Source organism: Schistocerca cancellata, chromosome 3 (genome assembly GCF_023864275.1).
Source record: "Schistocerca cancellata isolate TAMUIC-IGC-003103 chromosome 3, iqSchCanc2.1, whole genome shotgun sequence".
Lineage (NCBI taxonomy): Eukaryota > Metazoa > Arthropoda > Insecta > Orthoptera > Acrididae > Schistocerca > Schistocerca cancellata.
In genome coordinates this window covers 86,853,078-86,875,959 of record NC_064628.1, presented here as the reverse complement: position 1 = coordinate 86,875,959, position 22,882 = coordinate 86,853,078, and the positions used below count along the sequence as shown (strand labels likewise).

General features: G+C 39.9%; 1 protein-coding gene across 5 annotated transcripts in view; it reads right to left on the bottom strand.

Moving 5' to 3' along the window:
• Positions 1 to 22,176: 22,176 nt before the first annotated feature.
• LOC126177068 (transcription factor BTF3 homolog 4-like) overlaps positions 22,177 to 22,882 on the bottom strand; it is a 40,939-nt gene continuing 40,233 nt past the window's right edge. For 4 of the 5 annotated variants that reach the window (XM_049924304.1, XM_049924306.1, XM_049924308.1 and 1 more), the window contains one exon: positions 22,177 to 22,328. The gene's annotated coding sequence lies outside the window, so the exon portion shown is untranslated. The remainder of the gene's footprint in view (positions 22,329 to 22,882) is intronic. The other variant, XM_049924305.1, reaches the window with a different exon arrangement.

Genomic DNA, 22,882 nt, shown 5'->3' with positions numbered 1-22,882 from the left:
TTGCAAGTAAACTCGTTTACAAAGTGTTGCATTAAAATTTTATTTATTAAAACTAATTGTGTAGATTATGAAATTCAGACATCTTGGAAGATTAAAACTGTGTACCGGAATAGGACTCAAACCTGGAAGCGAAACCAGGTTAGTGTAGCAAGTCAGCACACAGTTTTAATTTGCTATGAGGTTTCAAATCAGTGTACACACTGCTTCCTAGTCTTCCTCTTCCTCCTGAAATGTTTCTGCATATGCTGGTCATTCACAGAGCCTGTTCCAAGATTATCTTTTCTGTCATAATCCATTATTTAGCATCTCCTATCCCATTGCAGCCCACTTCAGTTCACATCTGGTCTCTCCATCTTGTTCGTGGTCTTCCAATTGGTCTTTGTCCAGATTCTGTCAATTCTAGGGCTCTTCTCAGAAGTGTTTCTGGTCCTATACTTTTAATGCGGCCAAACCATTTAATTCCATTTCTCTCCATAATTTCTTTTAATGGTTTGATCTGCAGGATGTTTAGTATTGTTTCATTCCATATCCTGTCCTCTTTGTCTTACCCAGGATCCCTCATAGAAAGTGTGTCTCTACTGCTTGTATTCTACTCTGATCTTTCTTTGTCTAAGTCCAACATTCTGACCCTTCGGTCAAAACGGGCAGATAATTTGACTAGTACATCATTATCTTTGCTTTGGCATGTATTTTCCAATTTGTAGTTATGTCTGATACATAATAATTAATTTTCAATTCATTTCCTATTTTCTCCGAAATTTTATCATTGGTGTTTTCGTTCTTGGTTAGTTTACTTCGTAGATACTTAAAAGCAACTATTTCCATAATAATTTTTCCATTGTAAGTTACATTCTTCTTTTTTTTAATTTTCCTATTAGTTTTCATTACTTCACTTTTTGTAAAGCTTATTTCAATGCCACCTTCTCAATTACGCTCTACCAGGTATTTAGTTGCTCTTCCAATTTCTGCTCATTTTATTCCCATATCATCTGCATATGCTATGATTTTTATATCATCTGCTGTTGACTCTTGGCAAACTTTCCTTATGATGTCGTCCATGACTATATTAAAAAGCACTAGTGACTGCATACTTTCTTATCAAACCCCTCTGTCCGTTATAAACCATTCTGATTTTTTGCCATCTATTATAGCACAATTCAGGCATTTTTTGTACATGCTTCTGATTCTAAGTTGCATTCCTTTTGACAATTTCGGTCTATTCAGGCCTTTCCATTTTTCTTGTCTTCAAACAGTGTCATAAGCATTTTTATATTGTGAACTTGACTATGATGTCTTTCCCAAATTCCAATTTCTTTTGTACAGCCTAGTTGGCTGTCTGTCAGTCTTTCCCAAGTCCAACCCCTCATCCGTGTCATGGGAGATGGGCAATGGCATGAGTAGGGCTTTGCCTGTAGGGGTGAAATACAGTGGGGACTGTGTGTGCCCCAAAACCACTACGATAGCTGTGATGGCCCTACACGAGTCCCAAAAAACTGATGGCCAATGGAGCTCTTGTGAAACTACGATAGGCCCAGCAAGCCCAGTAGTGGATAACCCACTCACTTTCAATAATCACATATACAACTGCTGCAGTGCGAAATTCATTATGGAATTATTAAGGTGGTCTAATAAAAGGCAGCAGAAGAATCAGTTAGCCTGATAATTAACTTTTCCTTGTTTCTCTCTGCCAATACTGCCAAGTCCTGCTTTGAAAAATGCACCAGTATTCTGTACAAGGTAAAATAAAGCCCTTGGTGGAATATAAATATTGAAAAGGGTAAAGGTATGAACTCACTGTACAGTTGAGATGTTGGGCTGTTAGCCACGTAAACAAGGATGAGAATGTTGCTGAATTTTTGGACAAATCTTTCTTCAAAGTTGACAGAATAAAGATACACCTGCATTGTTATATTGTCCTGGCCATCCGTATTCTATCATAGGCTACTTTCTCCGTAACTATTGAAAAGACTGGAAGGAGTGAAGTGAGTCTGTAATTAGAGGCAGTTTGCTTAGCTCCAGTTTTATAGATGGGTGTTTACACATATTTAAGTCTGTCAGGAAATATGCCCTGCTCACATTGACTGACTACAATGATTATTTAAGTGTAATCCTATCAAGTCAGCAAAAGATTTTATTACTCTGGTAGAAACACCATCATACCCAGCAGAATTACTACTTTTTAGTGATCTGATAAATTTGATAATCCCCTTATGGGTTGTATTTTTTAAAAATTAATTTCTATGGTGATGCACCCAGTACCTGCCAAAGCAAATGTAATGCATTATTACTTTATCATTCATTAGTGGGCTCAACGATTGCTGCTACTGTAAGGAAGCAGTCACTGAATGATGGTACTGGAGTTTCAACTCCTGACTGCAGCTCGTCCTCTGAAGTATGTAGAGCTCTCTTTTGTTACGACAAGATACTTTAATCACTGTAGTTACCCAACCATTATCCTTAACAATGTCCATTTTTAAACATGTTTAAGGGGAAAACAATATTTATAGCACTGTAAGAATATGTTTAAGAATGAGTGGTGTTTCCAATCTACACTGTCTGGCTTATAATCTCCTCCCAGCATTCTTCCCATAATTTCTCCAAACTCTGTGACTGACTCATTGTTAACCACACTTTTATCTGAGCCTAATTGGCCAGCAGATTTCATTGTTAACATTTGTCCATCAGACCACCTCTGTAGCCAAATGGTTAGCATCACTGCCTTCAGTATGGAATGAACCAGTTGAACTCCTTGTACCACCTCAGGTTTTTTTGACGTGAGGAGGATTAGGGTATGCTCAGCTTCTTGAGGGCAAACAAGAAGCTCCTTGAATAAAGAAGCAGTGGCATCATCGGGATTCATCTACTGGCAGTAATGGCTGGAGGGACTGGTGACAAGCTGATCACTTTTGTCCCACGATCATAGATCGCTCCTCACACTATATTGAAGGGAACAGTTGGCCAATCAAGACAGGCCTAAGGCCTAATCATGAATGATGTTTATGTTTTATATTTGACCATGGTGGCCAGATAAATCATTGGCTATCACTTTTACATCTAAATAACTGCAAGTGGTTGGATGTCAAAACAGACTGCTACTGGCTGGTGCACTATGCCCTGCAATCCTCAAAGAGAATTTTACTTTACTGAAATATGCAAAGCTGGGCATCAACACTTTCAAATATCCTTAATCAGTATTATATAACAAGAAATCAACATTAAAGTCTACAAACAATGATTCATTTGTTAAATCTGCATAATCTTACTGAGACTAACTCTAACCTGTTAAATATGCATAACCTGACTAAAAGTGGCTCTAGATGCTTTATGAGTCAAAATATTTCTTACTAGTGGCCTGTAAACTTTTACTACTAATAGCTTGAGTTTTATCCATCCATTCATGTGGTACAGCATTCAAAGAGCAGTTCATCACAATATTCATCAACCTGAAGGGCCTGGAACTTTGTCCATATTTTCACCTTCCTGTCCTCATACTGTTTCTATATTAGTACAGTATTAGCTTGTATATATCAAGACGTATCAGTTCAGTTTCAGTGATTCCCATTAATGTAATACTTCTGCTGATATTCCACTGTCCTTTTCATTTATGAATATAACAAGTTCTTCCTTTTTATGATTGAGGCTTCAGGTGCTTTGATGGAAATTACAGAAGTGTCTCATTTAATAAATATGCCTTTGTCAAAGAAAGAGTACGGTATTTTGTTTGTTAACTAGCCATTTCAACTGTAGCTAAATTTATTCTGCAGCTCTGTCTTTCAGATGAATTTACCTTAAAAAATGCATTAAGAATGCATTGGGAATCACTGGGGCCTGATGGATACTGCATCAGTCAAATTGGATACATCTGGTCATTAGCTATGCAAGAAGCCTTTTACCAGACTTATTTAGGTACAAATCATGCCATATATGAAGCCCCAAAGTCATTGGTCACAGGTATGTGGCAATGCACTTCTATTATGAGCAATTTTTAAGCCATTAATAAGCTAGCTCCACAAATCATTTCATCCAGGGCACATCAAAATTCTCAGAGAGAGATATGACCTTCACACTAGTGATAGGAGCACCTGCAGTTTATCTAATGTAATCCTCAATTGAATAACTGAGACTATGGTCCAAACTGTTGCTTGCAACCCTGACTGTTATTACACGATCTACTGCATAAAAGTGTGTCAAGCACAGGTAGTGTCACTGAGCCCTGCAGTATTAGGTACCTACAAATCTTGAAATATTCTTAGGATACTGATACATATTTGATATTTTGGGAGTACAGCTGTTGATAAGGAACTCAGAAGGTCACAACATACCTGACAGGCTGTGAGAGAGAGCAATTCAGTGCTACGTGCTGTTTCTGAGGCATCTTCAACACTAGACTTGGGATTACTCCATACCACACTATATTACGCCCATATACGGATGACAGGTGTATGTGCATTAGTTGGGCTTCCGAAATCACTCTTAGAAAACTTTATGTATGTAAATATTTTAAATTGGCATGGGTGCTATCACATCCAGCCCCTCAAACATTCTTCTTATTGAACAAAATGAAATGCCATTTGACATGCGAATGAGCCACCTCTGCAAAAGATGTGGGACCTAACAGAGACTGATAACACTGACTCCTTCAGAAACTTCCTCTGATAACAGAGTTTTACTTTGAGGTGAACCTACTGTATCAACAGACTGCTACTTCAAAAATTTTAGATTGCTTTCAGTGTTTCAATGCACTATTCCTGCTTTCAAAATCAGAGCGAACAATGGAACTGTTGCACCATCACCTACTCTGGAGTAATGAACTGCTTGGCACCAACGTAAGAAAACTACAACATTGGGGTGGAGGTGCTGCCCTTGTTGAACGAGCACTATGAAGTAAGACAACATATTTAGAGTGGAAGGATACTCATTCATTATGCTGACACTGTAAAATATGCCTCTGAAAAGTAAAGGTGGGACATCTCTCAGTTACAAGGTGTCCAGAGTAGCTTCCCAGGCAAGAAAACCAGTCGCATGAAGTCACTATGCCTCAATGGTGGCAGCGAATGTGCCAACTTGGTTTGGTTCCTGAGCTACAGTGCTGTCAAGGGGAAAACACTAGCCAGTCCAGTGCCCATAAATACAACTTGAGACTGATCCTCTCTCTCTCTCTCTGATCTGCTCAGTTGTGCCATCATTATCCAGATGTGTATGTGATGCCGTCAACACATCACTAACTTCGAGATGAAGACCATTCGTAATACACAATGATGTAGCCAAGAACATATGCTGGACTTCCGCTCCAGAAGCTACCTGGCCAGAATATTTTAGGCAGACTATCTGGACTGGTGGCTGCCTGACTACCCTGTCACTGCAATTCGGTTAGAACAGCCCAATGTTGGCATACGCCTTCAAATTCAGCTGTGCTGGAAGTTATGGATTAAACAGTGTCCCCTCCAGTGGGTTTTCAGCAGAGCTGCATGAGAAGCGCACTGCATTTCTGTATGTCGTGTCCCTGCCACTCTGCTGATGAGGCCTGCTGCTGTGATAGTTTGCTAACAATGTCGCCGGACATCACACTGCCACAGCCTCACGACTGTGACTCTGAATGGAAACTGCTGCCAACATCCCGGTGTCAGACATGTCTGCAGCTTCAACAGCCACCACTTATGGAGAAGAAGGGATTTCTGACACCCCAACATTCTGAAATGAGAAGTGTTTACTGCAATGATAGATGCTGCCACTTGTCGAGAGGGTGCTCCGGCTCCGATACCAGCACCAGCTTTGTCTTGCAGTTTCAACAGTATGAGTGCGGTGATTGGATTTTTATAATTTTGTAGCCTTTCTGTTTTGTTCTTATGCATGGTTACGATGGGAAGAATTGATGTGCATGCGAATCTGCATGTGCAATTTGTAAAACATGAAGGACCTGCGGATTTTATCACAGTTTAGGGGAAATTATTGGGAGCACTAATTACAACCAGTGAGATGCCAACTGTGAATCTGTCGGGTCATGAGTTGCCTTGCACAGCACAGCACTAGGTATTTGTAGCATCTGCTGACATTTGGGCACAAGGCACATCAGTGTTCAGAATTGAAGTGGTTCGCTATTTGCTGTAAGGATTGAAAGCTTATCTTCTTCTTCTAGTTACACCTGCTTGCTTTTAGTGGTTACCTCCGAATTTTTGGTGTACTTTAAGTGTATCATATTTTGGGAACAGAATTTGTATAAAAGCCAGGGTCATGATTCACAAGCAATGACGACTCACAAGGGAAACTCCCCATTGCACGCCCCTCAGATTTAGTGGTAAGATGACCAGGTGGATAGCCTATCAAAAGCTAAACACAGATCAAGTATAAAAACAGGAAGATGATGTTCTTTTTCACAAAATTATGAACTGAAATGTAGTCGAATTAAATTGGGTGATGCTGCAGGAATTAGATTAGGAAATGAGACACTTAAAAGTAGTAAATGAGGTTTGTTATTTGGGGAGCAAAATAACTGATGATGGTCGAAGTAGAGAGGATACAAAATGTAGACTGACAATGGCAAGGAAAGCGTTTCTGAAGAAGAGAAATTTGTTAAGATCGAGTATAGATTTAAGTGTCAGCAAGTCCTTTCTAAAAGTGTTTGTATGGAGTGTAGCCACGTATGGAAGTGAAATGTGGACGATAAATAGTTTAGACAAGAAGAGAATAGAAGCTTTCGAAATGTGGTGCTACAGAAGAATGCTGAATATTAGATGGGTAGATCACATAACTAATCAGGAGGTATTGAATAGAATTGGAGAGAAGATAAATTTGTTGCACAACTTGACTAGAAGAAGGGATCGGTTGGTAGGGCACATTCTGAGGCATCAAGGGATCACCAGTTTAGTATTGGAGGGCAGCGTGGAGCGTAAAAATCATTGAGTGAGACCAGGAAATGAATACACTAAACAGATTCAGAAGGATGTACGTTGCAGTAGGTACTGGGAGATGAAGAAGCTTGTACAGGATAGAGTAGCATGGAGAGCTGCATCAAACCAGTCTCTGGACTGAAGACCACAACAACAACAACATGAACTGTTCATCCGGTCACTGACGTGTCTGCTGTTCGCTATATTCAAATTTGCGTTTGCATCATGGTGTAATATCCGTTTGCAACAGCGAGGTGTTAGGAAACAACCTCCAAACGTACATACCTCCTACTTGTTCTACACAAGTACCACATGTTATGAAGCTTGCATTCTGTTTTGGCAGTTTTGACCCTTGAATTCCTTTGTCGTAACACTGTTCACACCCGTTTACTTGCTGTTTTCATTTCTGTGAGAGGTCTCATCTGCTCTCACAGTTCATCAAATTTACTTGCAACAGTAATATATTCTTACTGCAAGACTCAAATTCTGTAACCAATGTATAGTATGACAACTGCCAAGACTACAAAATGACAGTTCGTAATTTTGTTTTCATGCTTGATCCATGTTCAGTTTTTGACAAGCTATCCACTGGACCACTTTACCGCTGAATTTTAAGGGGGGTCTGACGTGGAGTTAACCAAGTCAGGAAAGGATTTAATCTTTGGTGAAACAGTTAACTGTGCTGAGAGAGAGTAATGCTGCTTTGCTAATACAGGTGGGCAGTTTGACAGCAGAGAGCATGCTTAAACACAGTGAATTAGCTTGGATGGTAGAAACAAAAGCTTCATTTGATATACCCTCTCCTCCTTTGAACTGGACTTCAACTGGTCCAGTGACCCCTTTTTAGGTAAAGCAACTGAGGATGTGTCAGCATTTATCGGTAATTTGCAAGCTGTCAACGATACTTGGTAATTGGTCAGACAAAGTATGTTGTTTGCCCCTGGCCCAATTAATAAGTGAAGCGAAGACATATGTAATGTACCATGAAGTGTCGAATAAGACACATAAATTTGAACAAGTGATGAATGGGTCCTTCCAGCACCACCATGAACAGAACAGTAGCAGATTTTTTTTGGGAACAGTTCAGTGGAATGCCCCAAAAATGGAACAAATCAGTGGAAATATTCTTGAATAGGAGTCGGAAAAAGAAAAAAATGCACAAACATAGAAGATAACGCAAAATGACGAAGCAGATAAAATTAATCTGCAAGAGACAGAACACAGAGCACTCGATACATTTTTAAACAGGCTTCCACCCAGTATGTTGAGGAGAGAAGGGATGGAGAGTACAAAGCATTTGGCTGCTGCCCCATTACAATTACCACATAACTTGAGGAAATGAAGATAGAGTACAGGATATGTGGGCCACATTTTGAAGCAATGCTATGACTGCAGAGCAATAAGACACCTTGTGCTGGATAGTCACAATAAAAAACAAACTGGATGACATCACGGTAAAGGTTCGTTAAAAACCAATGGGAATTCCTCAACCGCAGTACAGCATTCCCAGTAAAGCACAATGCTATAAAGATGTATGCAGAGGTGGGGTGTTGCTTGGTGGGCATAGTAAATGGTACCAAACATTAAGTTTTTAGCAGTGCACAGAGGCTCACATGTCAGTAACAAATCTGTACCTATAGGGTATGCAGTATAGGTTACACAGACTAGGGGACAATTATTTGGCATCATTGCGTTCAGCATTACCCAATTTCTGCACTGGAGCAAGAAATTTCCAGGAATAGATGCCCCACGTCAGTGAGGGGTACAGCGCAATCTTACAGCTGGTTTTCTCCAACTAGTATTATCCAAAATTTTATCTTTCGCAGCACACTATCAAACACAATGAGACAATTTTATGCATGAGAGAGACCACTGCAAATGATAAACTGTTGCAGGTTTCACTGAGCATGAAGGTAAAACTGAGTAAACTATGTACATAGTCACTAAGGCTCAGTTCACATGATAAAGTAATAAAACACGTGGGAAAACTAGTCTGTACAAGCATGGGTACTGACATGTCTAACAATATTTTGTGTTTATAGAATCATTGTAGTACAGTGACGAATTGAACTTCACATTGTTTTGTACGTAGGAGTGTGGCGCATGTGTGGGAAGTAAATGGAGATTACATGGTTCTGGTTACTGTGGATAATTTTAACTCCAAAGAAGTGGATCTGCTGAAACAATTATTTATTGGCAATTTGGGTGTCCTGGTTGAGGATGATTTTGATAGGTCCAGTGGAGACCTCTGCCACAAGCTGTCAATGCATCTGCATTACATGGAAAACTACAGCATTTGAAAGAGGAAGACCAGTAGGTATGAAAACATTATTGATTTGGTTCACAAATTTATTCAGTCCTTGTGGACCATTACTAGAGATCCCCATGACACAGCATAAACCACAAGAGGGGTTAATCCTTCTGCTTATGGGAAATCGTACACAATACCTCAACACCTGTGACCAATAATGGAGGAATTCGTTAATAAACAGTTAACAGATGGCATTATTGAAGAGACCGATAGTTCCTGGTGCAATCGTGCTCAAAATATCAAATGGGGCAAAGAAGCGCAGGATCTGCCGCTAATGCCGATATCACAATACAATAACAGTAATGGATTCACATCCTATACCAAATATAACAGAAATGCTAGACAACCTAGGTCAATGTAAATACTTACTCATGATGGATTTAAAGTGTATCACCTGTTTGATCATATGTGAGCCAGTCTCTAAGAGCAACTGAACACAGAATAGCTCAACAGGATTGATGGAGAATGTGGGAACAGGCATCGACCAGTAAGTGAGGAACTGCGTGCCAAATGCACAACATGCCAATCTGAGTACTCAACGAATACTATTTCAGAGATTATTGGATACATTCAGAACTGTAGGAATGGACTCTGACACGTAACTGCTTTGTGTTAATCATCATAGACCACTTTTCACATTACACTGCGATCGTTGCCCAGGACTGAAAATGGGTTGGTCATCCATACTTCCAAAGGTTTGGTATGTGTAGGATCTACTCGATGTTCACTCCCGAAAGAGTGACAGAGAAATTTTATGAACAGGGTCGGCCCAAGGGAATGAAGAGGTCACAATTGCAGAATAGTGGAATAATAGTCAATGGTCCAACTTCTGATACACCACGCACTATGTTCCATCTCCCAGTTAGCATATCACTGGAACAACTACAATGAATCCCCAAACTGTCACTGTATTACGTGGAAAGATCAATGGACATGTTGCCATACCAGAACCTTACCTATTCAAGCAACATGCTAAAGCCACACTTACTTCATTTACTGGATGAACTTACAGCCATACAGGAAGGTCATACCACTGAGCTAACATTCCAGCATGTACGGCTGTGCCACAAGCCGTGCATAAACACTGTTGTGTCTTGGTTTATAGTATCATTATGGGTCTGACTCTGCTTTGTGTAACTTACACCTACTCCAAGCGGAATATATCTTGTTTCCAGTGCACTAGTTGTCAACTGACTGGGTAACCTTAATGAACCGCATAGTTTACCCTAAGATAGAGAATGAAGAAGAAGAGATACTTGCATTCATTTTGTATTATTATGTCAACCTATATAACATTTTAAGACATTGTTCGTCCAGAAATGCGAACAGATACAAATCCAGAGGTGAGATTTCTTCGAAGAAGGAAGGAATGCTCTAACACATCCTAGTCTGGAGTAAAGAACTGCCTGACGCGAATTCAGGAAAATGAAATCATTGAGATAGATGATGTTACCTTGTTGACCATGCACTATGAAGTAAGATGACATGTGGAATGCAGGAGTACTTACTCAGTACTGTATAATAGGCCTGCCACCGACATTGAAAAGTGAAGTTGAGGCACCTTTCAGCTACGACAGGGCACCAGAAAAACTGACCAGATAAGGAAACCAGGCTGTATGATACCACCATGGTGGCAATTGAGCATGACAACTTGTTTTGGTTTTCAGGCTACAAAACTGCCAAGAGGGAAAAACTAGCCAGCCTGGTGCACATAAATCGACTGGAGACAGACACCCCCCCCCCCCCCCCCCACCCACACACGTGTGCTCAGTTATGCCTAGCTGTTCACAGTCAGTATCCAGATGTGGACAAGATGCTGAGTGATGCCATCAATGCCAATAAATAACTTCAAGACAAAGACCGTTCACAGTACACAATGATGCACCCAGTCACCTACTCTGGGCTTCAACTCCAGAAGTTATAGGCACCTGCCTAAGCAGAAGATTTTACACAGACTACCTGGTGTCTTCACACTGGAGGCTCACCTGCTGGGTGACTGGCACCCTGTCACAAAACCCAGGTCCTGGCAGACCACCTACTCACTGATCACTGCCCAGTGCAGGCATACGTCTTCGACGTCTATAATGCTGACACCTACTGTTTGAAACTGTCCTTCACAGTACTGTATTCTACAGCCATGAGGCAGCAAAGCAGCCCAGGTGTGGCTGCCACTCTGTAGTCTAGTTGACATCAGTGGGCGACACTGCCTGCGCAAGCCATCTCCCTGGGACCCAGCCTCTGCAGCCTACTATGCTATCCCAGAGCCAACGCCCTCACCCTAGCAGCGATCTCACCTCTGTACTTAATGTGAATAAAGGATTAATTAATTCACAGACGTCTTACATGCAGTTGCAAAGAACGCGGTGCTTCAACCTGACCTAACAGACAACTGCTTCGTCACTGTTGGTTTCACCTTCTGGCCCAACAGAACTAAGTGAGACGAATGGAAAATTTACCAGTAAGGTACCTGAATGGTTTGATGCTATGACGTATTTCAATATATGGCTCAAAATGCTGCCCATCTGTAGACAAAGAACTCATTACTGTAAGCAGATTAAGCTTCCCACTCAGGAACTGATAATGACAGATGAACTCATTGTTATCTTTGTGAAAGTGATAAAAGCCAAAGTCTGTTCAAAGGACCAAATTCATATTCTGTTTTATTACTTGTAAAGAACTGCTTCAATAACGAAAATAATAACCACCTGCTTCATTTAATACTGGCTAAATCAGCTTTAAAACCAAAACAAATAGCATATCACACAATACATTAAAACTCTCTGTGGGATTTATCTGGGCAAGCAAATCTGAATATGACAATTCTAGCAATTAATTTCCTTCACAGCATTAAGATGCATTTCACTTCAGGACAAAATCACCCGTTAAAAGAGGCAGATACTGCACTGATACTGTAAGTACTCTCCACAATCAGCCTTTATACAAGACAATTATATGGCAATGTTTTAATGATGGGAATTTGTACCAGCACCTTCACTACCTTGGAGCCCTACCTGCCACTGTGGTACAATAAAATATTTTAGCTACCTTTTCCTTGCCTGTCCCTGTATCACCGGGACATCATCATACAGAACTCTTTAAACTGAGGTGCAAAAGTTATGGGATAGCTATGCACATATACAGATGGCGGTAGTATTGCTTACACAAAATATAAAAGGGCAGTGCATTACCGGAGCTACCATTTGTACTCAGCTGATTCTTGTGAAAAGGTTTCCAACATGATTATGGCTGCATAACAGGAATTAACACAATGAAAGTTTCACTCTGCAGCGGAGTGTGTGCTGATATGAAACTTCCTGGCAGACTAACACTGTGTGCGGTCCAAAACTCGAACTCGGGACACAGTCTTAATATGCCAGGGAGTTTCAGGAATTAACAGACCTTATAGGCAAAATGGTAGTTGGAGCTAGACACATGGGACATCCTATTTCGGAAATCAGTAGGGAACTCAATATTCCGAGATCTGCATGACGAGCCTGCTGAGAACACCAAATTTTAAGCATTACCTCTCACCATGGACACTTAATGATTGACAGCAGTGGCATTTGCATACAGTTGCTATTATGAACAAACAAGCAACAATGCATGAAATAACTACAGAAATCAATGTGGGACATTCGACAAACTTATCTGTCAGGAGAGTGAGTGTTAATGGGCTATGGCAGCAGACACCTGACACATCGCCTGCAGCACTTTTCCTGTAATCATGCTTATCAGCTGGATGCTAGACAACTGGAAAACAGTGGCCTGGCTGGACGAGTCCCGTTTTCAGTTTATAAGAGCTGATGGTAGGGTTCAAGTGTGACGCAGACCCCACGAAGTCATGGACTCAAGATGTCATCAAGGGATTTGTGAACACAGGGTTGTTGTAGCGAGATTGAAAATTGTAACCCCCAAATCCTCCAAAAATAAATTAAAAATATACCTATTCAGAAGAGCACATAAAAAATTCACTCAATGCCTTCCTGAGAGACAATCTCCACTCCTTCCAAGTGTAGACCAGATGTGGCTTGAATTCAAAGAAATAGTATTGGCAGTAATTACCCGCCAGGTTAGCCAAGTGTACTAATGCGCTGCTTCATGGACTCAGGTAGGCGCACTGGCCCCGGATCGAATCCGCCCAGCAGATTAACGACGAGGACCAGTATGCCGACCAGCCTGGATGTGGTTTTTAGGCAGTTTTCCACATCCCCCTAGGTGAATACCGGGCTGGTCCCCACGTTCCGCCTCAGTTACACGGCTTGCAGACATCTGAACACTTTTGCACTATTCCATGGATTACACTAGTCGCAGACAGTTGGGGTACGCTAATTCCTTCCCGGGGGGTACGGGGTGGCGGCAGGAAGGGCATCCGGGAACCCCTTCAACTAACATTGCCACATCCAATTAACCATGCCGACCCTACGTATTCGCGGGAAAAACGGCACAAGTAAAAGAAAGAAAAGAAAGTATTGGCAGCAATTGAGAGATTTATACCAAATAAATTAAACGATGGAGCTTGGTACACAAAACAGGTCAGAACACTGTTCCAGAAACAACAAAACAAACATGTCAAATTAACACAGATACAAAATTCCCAAGATTGGCGATCTTTTACAGAAGCAAACTTCAATGCGAGATGCTTACGATAGTTTCCGCAACGAAACTGTCTCGAAACCTGGCAGAAAATCCTGAGAGATTCTGGTTGTACGTGACGTACGTAAGCGGCAAGAAACAATCAATGCCTTCTCTGCGCGATAGCAATGGAGATACTATTGAAGACAGTGCTCCCAAAGCAGAGTTACTAAACACAGCTTTCCGGAATGCCTTCACAATAGAAGGCTAAGTAAATATTCCAGAATTCGAGCCAAGAACAGCTGCCAACATGAGTAATGTAGAAGTAAATATACTCGGAGTTGTGAAGCAATTTAAATCACTTAATAAAAGCAAGTCTTCTGGTCCAGACTGTATACCAATTAGGTTCCTTTCAGAATATGTTGACGCATTAGTTCCATATTTAACAATCATATTCAACTGTTCCCTCGACGAAAGCTCTGTACCCAAAGACTGCAAATTTGCACAGATCACATCAATAATCAATAAAGGTAGTAGGATTAATCCACTAAATTACAGGCCCATATCATTAACGTCAATACGCAGCAGGATTTTGAACATGTATTGTGTTCGAACATTATGAATTACCTCGAAGAAAATGGTCTATTGACACACAGTCAACATGGATTTAGAAAACATCACACTTGTGAAACACAACTAGCTTTTTATATGCATGAAGTGTCGAGTGCTATTATTTCTGGATTTCCGGAAAGCTTTTGACACGGTACCACACAAGTGGCCTGTAGTGAAACTGGCTGCTTATGGAATATCGTCTCAGTTACGTGACTGGATATGTGATTTCCTCTCAGGGAGGTCACAGTTCATAGTAACTGACGGAAAGTCATCGAGTAAAACAGAAGAGATTTCTGGCATTCCCCAAGGTAGTGTTAGCGGCCCTTTGTTGTTCCTTATCTATATAAACGATTTATTGGCAGGACACTTAGAAAATGTAACAGATCTACTAAGGAAACTGCCTACACTACACTTGTCCGTCCTCTTTTAAACTACCGCTGCATGGTGTGGGATCCTTACCAGATAAGATTGATGGGGCACATCGAAAAAGTTCAAAGAAGGGCAGCACATTTTGCATTATCGTGAAATATGAGAGTGTGTGTCACTGAAACGATACACAATTTTGGGTGGACACCATTGTAACAAAGGCATTTTTCGTTGTGACAGAATCTCCTCATGAAATTCCCATCATCAACTTTCTCCTCCAAATGCGAAAATATTTTGTTGACACTGACCTACATAGGGAGAAATGATCACCACGATAAAATAAGGAAAGTCAGAGCTTGTATGGAAAGATATCGGTGTTCATTCCTTCCGCACGCTATACGAGATTAGAATAATAGAGAATTGTGAAGGTGGTTCGATGAACCCTCTGCCAGGCACTTAAATGTTATTTGCGGAGTATCCATGTAGATGTAGATGAAGGAGGTGTGCAACCTGGTGGTGGCTCCATAATGATGTGGACTGTGTTTATGTGGCATGGACTGGGTCCTCTGGTCCAAATGAACTGATCACTGAATGAAAATGGTTATGTTTGGCTACTTGGAGATCATTTGCAGCCATTCATGGACTTCATGTTCAGAAAAAAATTATGGATGTTTTATGAAGGACAATGTGCCATGTCACCAGGCCACAATTGCTCACGATTGGTTTGACGATCATTCTGGACAATTCAAGTGAATGATTCGGCCACTCAGAAACCTGACACTAATCCTCAAACATTTATAGCGCATAATCGAGAGGTCAGATTGTGCACAAAATCCTTCACTGGCAACATTTCCATAATTATGGACAGCTAGAAAGGCAGCATGGCTCACTATTTGTGCAGGTTACTTTCAACTACTTGTCACGGCAAGTTACTCACCATGCTAAGCAAAAGGTCTGACTCAATAATAAGAGGTATTCCATGATGTTTGTCACCTCAGTGTATAAGAGCTTTTAATAGAAAGTTGTATATGTGTGAAGTCTTTTACAGTTTAAAAAATTGTTGTCTTAGTAATTACTATCGTAAGTGTACTGTGTTCCTTCGGATATGTCTGAAAGAACAGACACCACACATATGATACTAATATTTAAACCTTGATGGCATTTCATTTCACGATTTCTTCAGGAAGGATGCACCCTACATCCGACCTCTTGCAGAAATAATGGACGGGCTACCATAGTAGTATCAGACAAGTTGGGAATTTGGGTTGGACAGAATGTGTGCTTGGATAGCTGAAACGGTTAATGTGACCGCTTGTGTAAAGTTGGAAATCAAAGTTTGAGCCTTGGTCCAAGGAAGAATTTCAAATGTCACCACTGAATGAAAATGCCCTCAAGCGGCTGACTTCACTACTTCTCTTTCATCATTTTAATGATTGTCTATTGTATATGTTGTGCTTTCAAAGAAATGTATGTGTATCTGAATTACAAGTCTAAAGACCAAGATTAAATAAAACAAATAAATAAATCACCATATGGATTGCTTTGGCAATAACCTTACCTGATTGGGAGAAATGTGCTTCTGTTTCAAGCAGCGTAAAAACTACGCCACAAAGTGGGCACAATAAAACATGAGAGGAAACTAATGCTCCCATCATTCACACAACTGAACTGTCTCCAACAACTTCAAGTACTCCAGTCAACAATTCATGTCCACATTAAAAGGACTTGAAAATGAAAGTATTTAAACAGAAACTTGTGAATGAATTATCTGACTACATGAAGCAGCAAGATGCAGTCTGTCGTACTTGGCTTGCAAAATTTCTAAATCCCTTATATTGCTGAAGAGTGTTATTTTCCAATAATGTGCTATATATCAGTACAAACAGGAGGAACAAGGTTTTTTGATCATATATAAATCCCCTTATGTACGAGAGTTGCAAACAAACCTGTCTCGTGTTAAGATGTGGATCAAAATGTTATATCTATTCGGATTTTTTTTTTGTGATCACTATGTGAATGGAAAATCTGATTTGGAAATGTGAATATAGGCCTTGAAAACAAGAAAATCATTACTCGTGTGGTTACAGCAGAATGGAGCTCCAGCACATTTTGCCATTCAGGTAAACAAATTAACAATTCTGAGATTGCTGGATTGGTCATTGTTCAGGAACATCTCCCCCATTGTAATGGTTACCACAAAATCTGGACCTTATCAGATCAGAGAAATCATTATTAGGAATAAGAAAGTCCCATGTCGCTCAACATTAGTACAAGACTAATAAAGAATTGAAGTCTTTTGAAGTGTTAAATACAATGAAGCTCTGCAAGGTGTCATGGATGTATGAAGACCTCCACGATAGTTCTAAATAAAATCCTAATGAATACACAGTTTTTAATCTAAGTTCTGCAGTACAAACGTTCTATGTGCATGAGGACTTCTCAAGACACATTGTGCGTATATCTACCCTTCAAATCTTCAGTACTATTCTGCAGCACATTTTAAAATCTCTTATTCTCTTCTTGTCATGTATGCATATGGTCCATGTTGCACTTGAGTATAAGGCTACAGTGCAAATATTTTAATAGACTTCATAATACTTTCGAGGCAGGTCACATCTTTACCCTACTACAAATCATGGAGAAGAGATTGGAAAAGAATCTAAGCAGTCATTCGGTCTACACAGAATTTGAGAAAGCATACGACAGTGCCAAAAATGTATATAAGAAGTATCACAAACCTCTACGAGTCTGCAGAATATATCATTAAAGTGGTTATTTCGAGAGAGGCCTTCAGAATAACTAAAGAACTGAAAAATGGTGTCTCCAGACAGATATATGTATAGAAGGCACTGAATCTGTGGTGCAGCAACTTTATCAGCATGGGGATATAAGTAGGCAACCAGTATATGTACACACTTTTCTACACTGATGATCAGGTTGTTGCAGCATATGAAGTAGAGAATATACCGTACAGGCTTAGAAAGTTTTTGGAAGAGTGTAAAGAGTGTGGTTTGAAAATTAATTTTGGAAAGATGGAACATCTATGTTGCGGAGAGGAGAGAAATAATTTGGACATGGATGCTCATCATATTAAAGTGTACAAATAGTTCCAAGTACCTCGGTAGTAAATTATCATGTGATGGAAAGCATGACAGATACCTAACAACAGATCATGCAGCGATGGTCAGCTATCCAAAACTAGATATTTTACTTTTATTTTACTTTGGTCCTCAACCAGTTCAAACGTTAATATGTATGTACACAAATCCATCATGGAACCAATTACAAGCCACGGGGGTCAGTGACCGCTAGGAACTCACAGAAAGAAGGGAAAGAGAGACAGAGCTTTAAAAATCAACCACCTGGGAAGAGTGTGTAGATGTGGCCTCATAGTGTTATGGACAGAACAGAAGGAGGAAGAAGAAGAAGAAGATGATGATGATGATGATGATGACGACAAAATGATGAGGACAGTCCCCAGGCAGAGAAAATCCCCAACCCGGCCAGTAAACCCGTGAGCCAGAGGCAGCAACACTAGCCACTAGAACACAAACTGCAGACAGAATAGGAAAGGGCAGATTGACCAATGCAGTACTTTCATGACAACCTTCTGGAAGGAGGAAAAGAGGAAGGCCACAGAAAGGATTGCTAAGGGGTATTCAACAAGTGACAGAAAGAGAAAAGCAATAGAAGAGGACGACGAAGAATGGCGAGATCGAGGCGTTCTGTGGCAGAGGTGAAGTGACAGCTGTAAGGCCCCCCCAACAAAATCACCCAATTGCAACATATTACACTTGTTTATGTTCATCTCCTTAACTCTTTTCAAGATAATACTCATCCCATTCCCCTGGTCTTCCGGTTATTAGCAAAACTAGTTCTCATTCATAAACATCAATTCCTTTTTCAAATTTTTCGTATTTACTTTCACTGGTTACACAATGTAGAGACTGAAAAAATCGCGAGGGGGTTGACAACAAGTCTGTCTTGCTACCTCCTCAACTACTCCTCTAACATTTAACTCTCTGAGCTCGTCATCTCCTACGGTAAGTGATAAATACTACTAAATCTCCTAAAGCAACGATTGCCACATATCATAAACCTTACATTTAACACCGAAAATAGTACAGGTCATACTGCCTCTCAACAAATAATCGGTCCAATATGAGTATTGGCTTGTTACAGCAAGATATCGTAAGTACCAGCTAATGAAATACATCATCAAGTAAGGTCATTCGATTGAGATACCTACCTTAATTCAAATGTTTGAGACTGCCACTGAAGGTACATGTCAATGACATTGACCCATTTCCTGGATGGGGAAGTTAACTGTAATATCTTCAAATTCCTGTAGCAGCTGTTTGCCCCACATTAAGAACACATTCTCAATATTGCAGAAGGTATCTGAATTGTGTGTGTGAATGGAGTAGATTGGCAACTAAAACTACATTACACACACACACACACACACACACACACACACACACACACACACACACACACACACACACAAGTGTTTGGGGGACAGAGAAACATAAAACCTGCCTCTCTTTTAAGTAGCTGATTTCATAGTATCACTACTTGTAAAAAATAGTGTGCCACAACTGTAATTATTTTGATGCAATTACTCTGTCATTTACTCCTACTGTTTGCAGTACGCATTAACTCCTTTAGATATAAGTCCAGAGTTACAGCGTTTTTAGTACTTGGACACAAACTTAAAATCCCACATACACCTGGGCAACATAAGACTGGATCTCTAAAAAAATAAAATCTACCGCACAACTCTTCAGCACTTGTGCTGCTCGAAAGCATCAGTTCTATACTTGTCACCTGGCTGTCATGTATTTGGTTGCCACTAGGCATCATTTATTGAGTGTCACTTTGGACACTTGACAAAAATGTGTATTCAATCTCTGTCCCACATTGTTCAGGCAGTGCTTCCAAATATGGATGGCTATAGTGATTGTTAAGTTTTAAATTAATCGAGGGACCCAGAAAGTGAAGAGGAATGTGACATTACTTCAATGGGGACAAAATGACTAAAGTTCATCATATGAACAACAAGTGCTTGCCAGTAGTGAGTGGTAAATACATCTACTTTGCTACAGTCAGCCCCACCAAGATTTCTGTTACCCAGAAACCATTGTGAAATACATGGTTCGCATTCATATCTGCACAAACTACAAGAAGGCTAGTTTTAGTCGAAATCTAACACTAGTCTACTCAGGATTTTATTATTGGTGATCTTTTTTAAAAAAAGTGATTCATTGAACAACCTTTTTCACTAATCATAAATATTTTTTGGAACCTAATTTGTAATAAAAATAAATACAGAGGTTTTGACTTTCTTCAATAAAACTGTCACGACACACAAAGCACAAATGGTGTATACCCCACAGAACGTCACAACATAAAAATATTATGCCAATACTAAAAAGCCTGAGCATCGTGCAACAGCATTAAATATGATTTGCATATCATGTATATAGTTATGTACAGGAATCTTTCCAAGTTTAACTGACGGGTGTTCAAAGTTCTCAATTTCTATGTTATGCAAAACTGAGCAACACAACACTACAGCTATTTGAGTGTATTGGTCAACAATAAAATATTTATTAAGATCTTGACTTTTTGGGACAATATAAATAAAACTGTGTAACTGAATGAACAAATTTTCATACACAAATGATGCAAGATACTTCCCATGTCACATTTATCAGCTTACCTCAAAAGTATTTTCTGGAATACCTGTTGCTGGATCAGTGGTCATCAAACTGTGCCCTGTGAGTGGTTGTTGTGGTCTTCAGTCCTGAGACTGGTTTGATGCAGCTCTCCCAGCTACTCTATCCTGTGCAAGCTTCTTCATCTCCCAGTACCTACTGCAGCCTCCATCCTTCTGAATCTGCTTAGTGTATTCATCTCTTGGTCTCCCTCTACGATTTTTACCCTCCACGCTGCCCTCCAATACTAAACTGGTGATCCCTCGATGTCTCAGAACATGTCCTACCAACCGATCCCTTCTTCTAGTCAAGTTGTGCCACAAGCTCCTCTTCTCCCCAATTATGCAGCCCAAAATCAAGTATTTGTGCTACCCACAGATCTCTGCCTCATTTTATAATAATATGCATGTAGCAACTAACTAGTTAAATATAAAAACTTCCAACAAATATTAAGAGCTTTGTAATCAGCTCAGTAAAAAGAAAGAAAATTCTTTTTGACATCTGTAATTTTAATTGACATTGGTGAATACAGCTGTGAGCTAAGTAAAGCTGACTGCTTATCTCAGGGGCAGAGAGGTAAGTAACAGTGCCACTGCAGTGACAGAGGATGTAGGAAGGGGGCTGTTTTCTTGTTTGCCTTCCAGTGGTGACAACTCGTGGGCATTTGTGCCTCATACCGATCGGCTGCTATTGTATAAAGTTCAAACGGAAGTAACACGGGTTTGTAAATGTGCATTATAGACAGTCATCTTCAAATGCAGTACATGTCTGAGCACCCCCCCCCCCCCAAATTTTCTTTCATGAAAATTATTTAAAACTTGTGTGTAGGTTTTTCACTGAGTCACAGCTGGAACTTTTTAATGGCTATATACAAGTTGCCATTCATCATCCAAAATGTTAGATACACACCATACCTCCAGGTCTAGCCTACCTCACCCCCCTCCCACCCCCACCCCGCATCCTTGCCTTTACTTGGTACTACTTCTCTGTCCGATAATAATGCTGGTGATGTAGTTCTTGAGGTGTTTGACACAATTTGATTTAATGGAACAACTACATCAAATGGTTCAAATGGCTCTGAGCACTATGGGACTCAACTGCTGTGGTCATAAGTCCCCTAGAACTTAGATCTACTTAAACCTAACTAACCTAAGGACATCACACACATCCATGCCCGAGGCAGGATTCGAACCTGTGACCGTAGCGGTTCCAGACTGTAGCGCCTTTAACCGCTCGGCCACTCTGGCCGGCAACAACTACATCAAAAGCTTCACAAACCACATTTCCTTTGCCCATTACTAAACAGTTAAAAAAAAACTTAATTTTAGTTTTGACAGACCTCTGCTGACATAGTTACTAGGCATTGCCAATTCAACTGAATGTACCTAAATTGACACTTTTGATGCTCTCGTTACCAAACTATGTTGAGGTAAACAAGTGTCAATATGCAATCCAAGAAAATTAGTACCAGCAATACATCACAACTGCAAATAGCAATCAATATATCACAAAGCTTTTTTTATCAGTTTTATTATACAATCTGCTAGTTAAGTCTCACTTGCTCAACAGCTGATAAAATAGTGTGGTTAAAGAATACAAAACAACTTTAAGACACTAACTCAACATTTCTCCTCCGAAGTTTAAGAGCTTTATAACATGTAAGAGAAATGAAAATTAACTTTTTTCTTTCAATTATATCAAGCAAGTATACAATCACTCAAAGTTATTTTTATTAAACTTTGATTTTGATTCTATTCACATACAATGAGAGTAAATTTTTATAGAACTGATGTTGCAAATGCACATCAAAATGTCCATGAAGACTGCTGCCGCTGCTTGGAGGATTCAGGGGTACAGCTACTGCAACATGAAATGCAAGAAGAAATTTTCAATACTGAATCAGAGAAATTATATAAAGTTAGTCTTACTTATTAGCTGTGCTCAAATTTCAAGACATGCGAACAAATTTATTTACTAACATTAATACACAAAGGACATATTAATAAGGCTTGGTGAGTTATAGTTCAGTAGGTTTCTGCTCTCCCAATAATGATACTAAATACAAATGCTAATATAAATATTGGCACATATCCAAACTGTCCTTAAGTGGTCCAAATTTCTACTTGTGCACCTTGACCACCTGTTTTCTTTCATTCCGCTGTTTCTTGAAAGCTACCAGTCTTGTTGCATAACCATGTTAACACCATTTAAGTGCCCTACCAAAGATACCTAGCACATAATACCCCTTTCTCACACTTTTATAAGCACTTATGACAAACATTTTTCCACAAACTGCAGTACTACTTTCCACTTAACAAAAACAGGCAAATGTAAGATCTTTTTCAGTCTAATTTAATAGTCAGGATGACCATCATTCATCATAATTTGTGTGCAATGTCACATCAGTCTGCAGT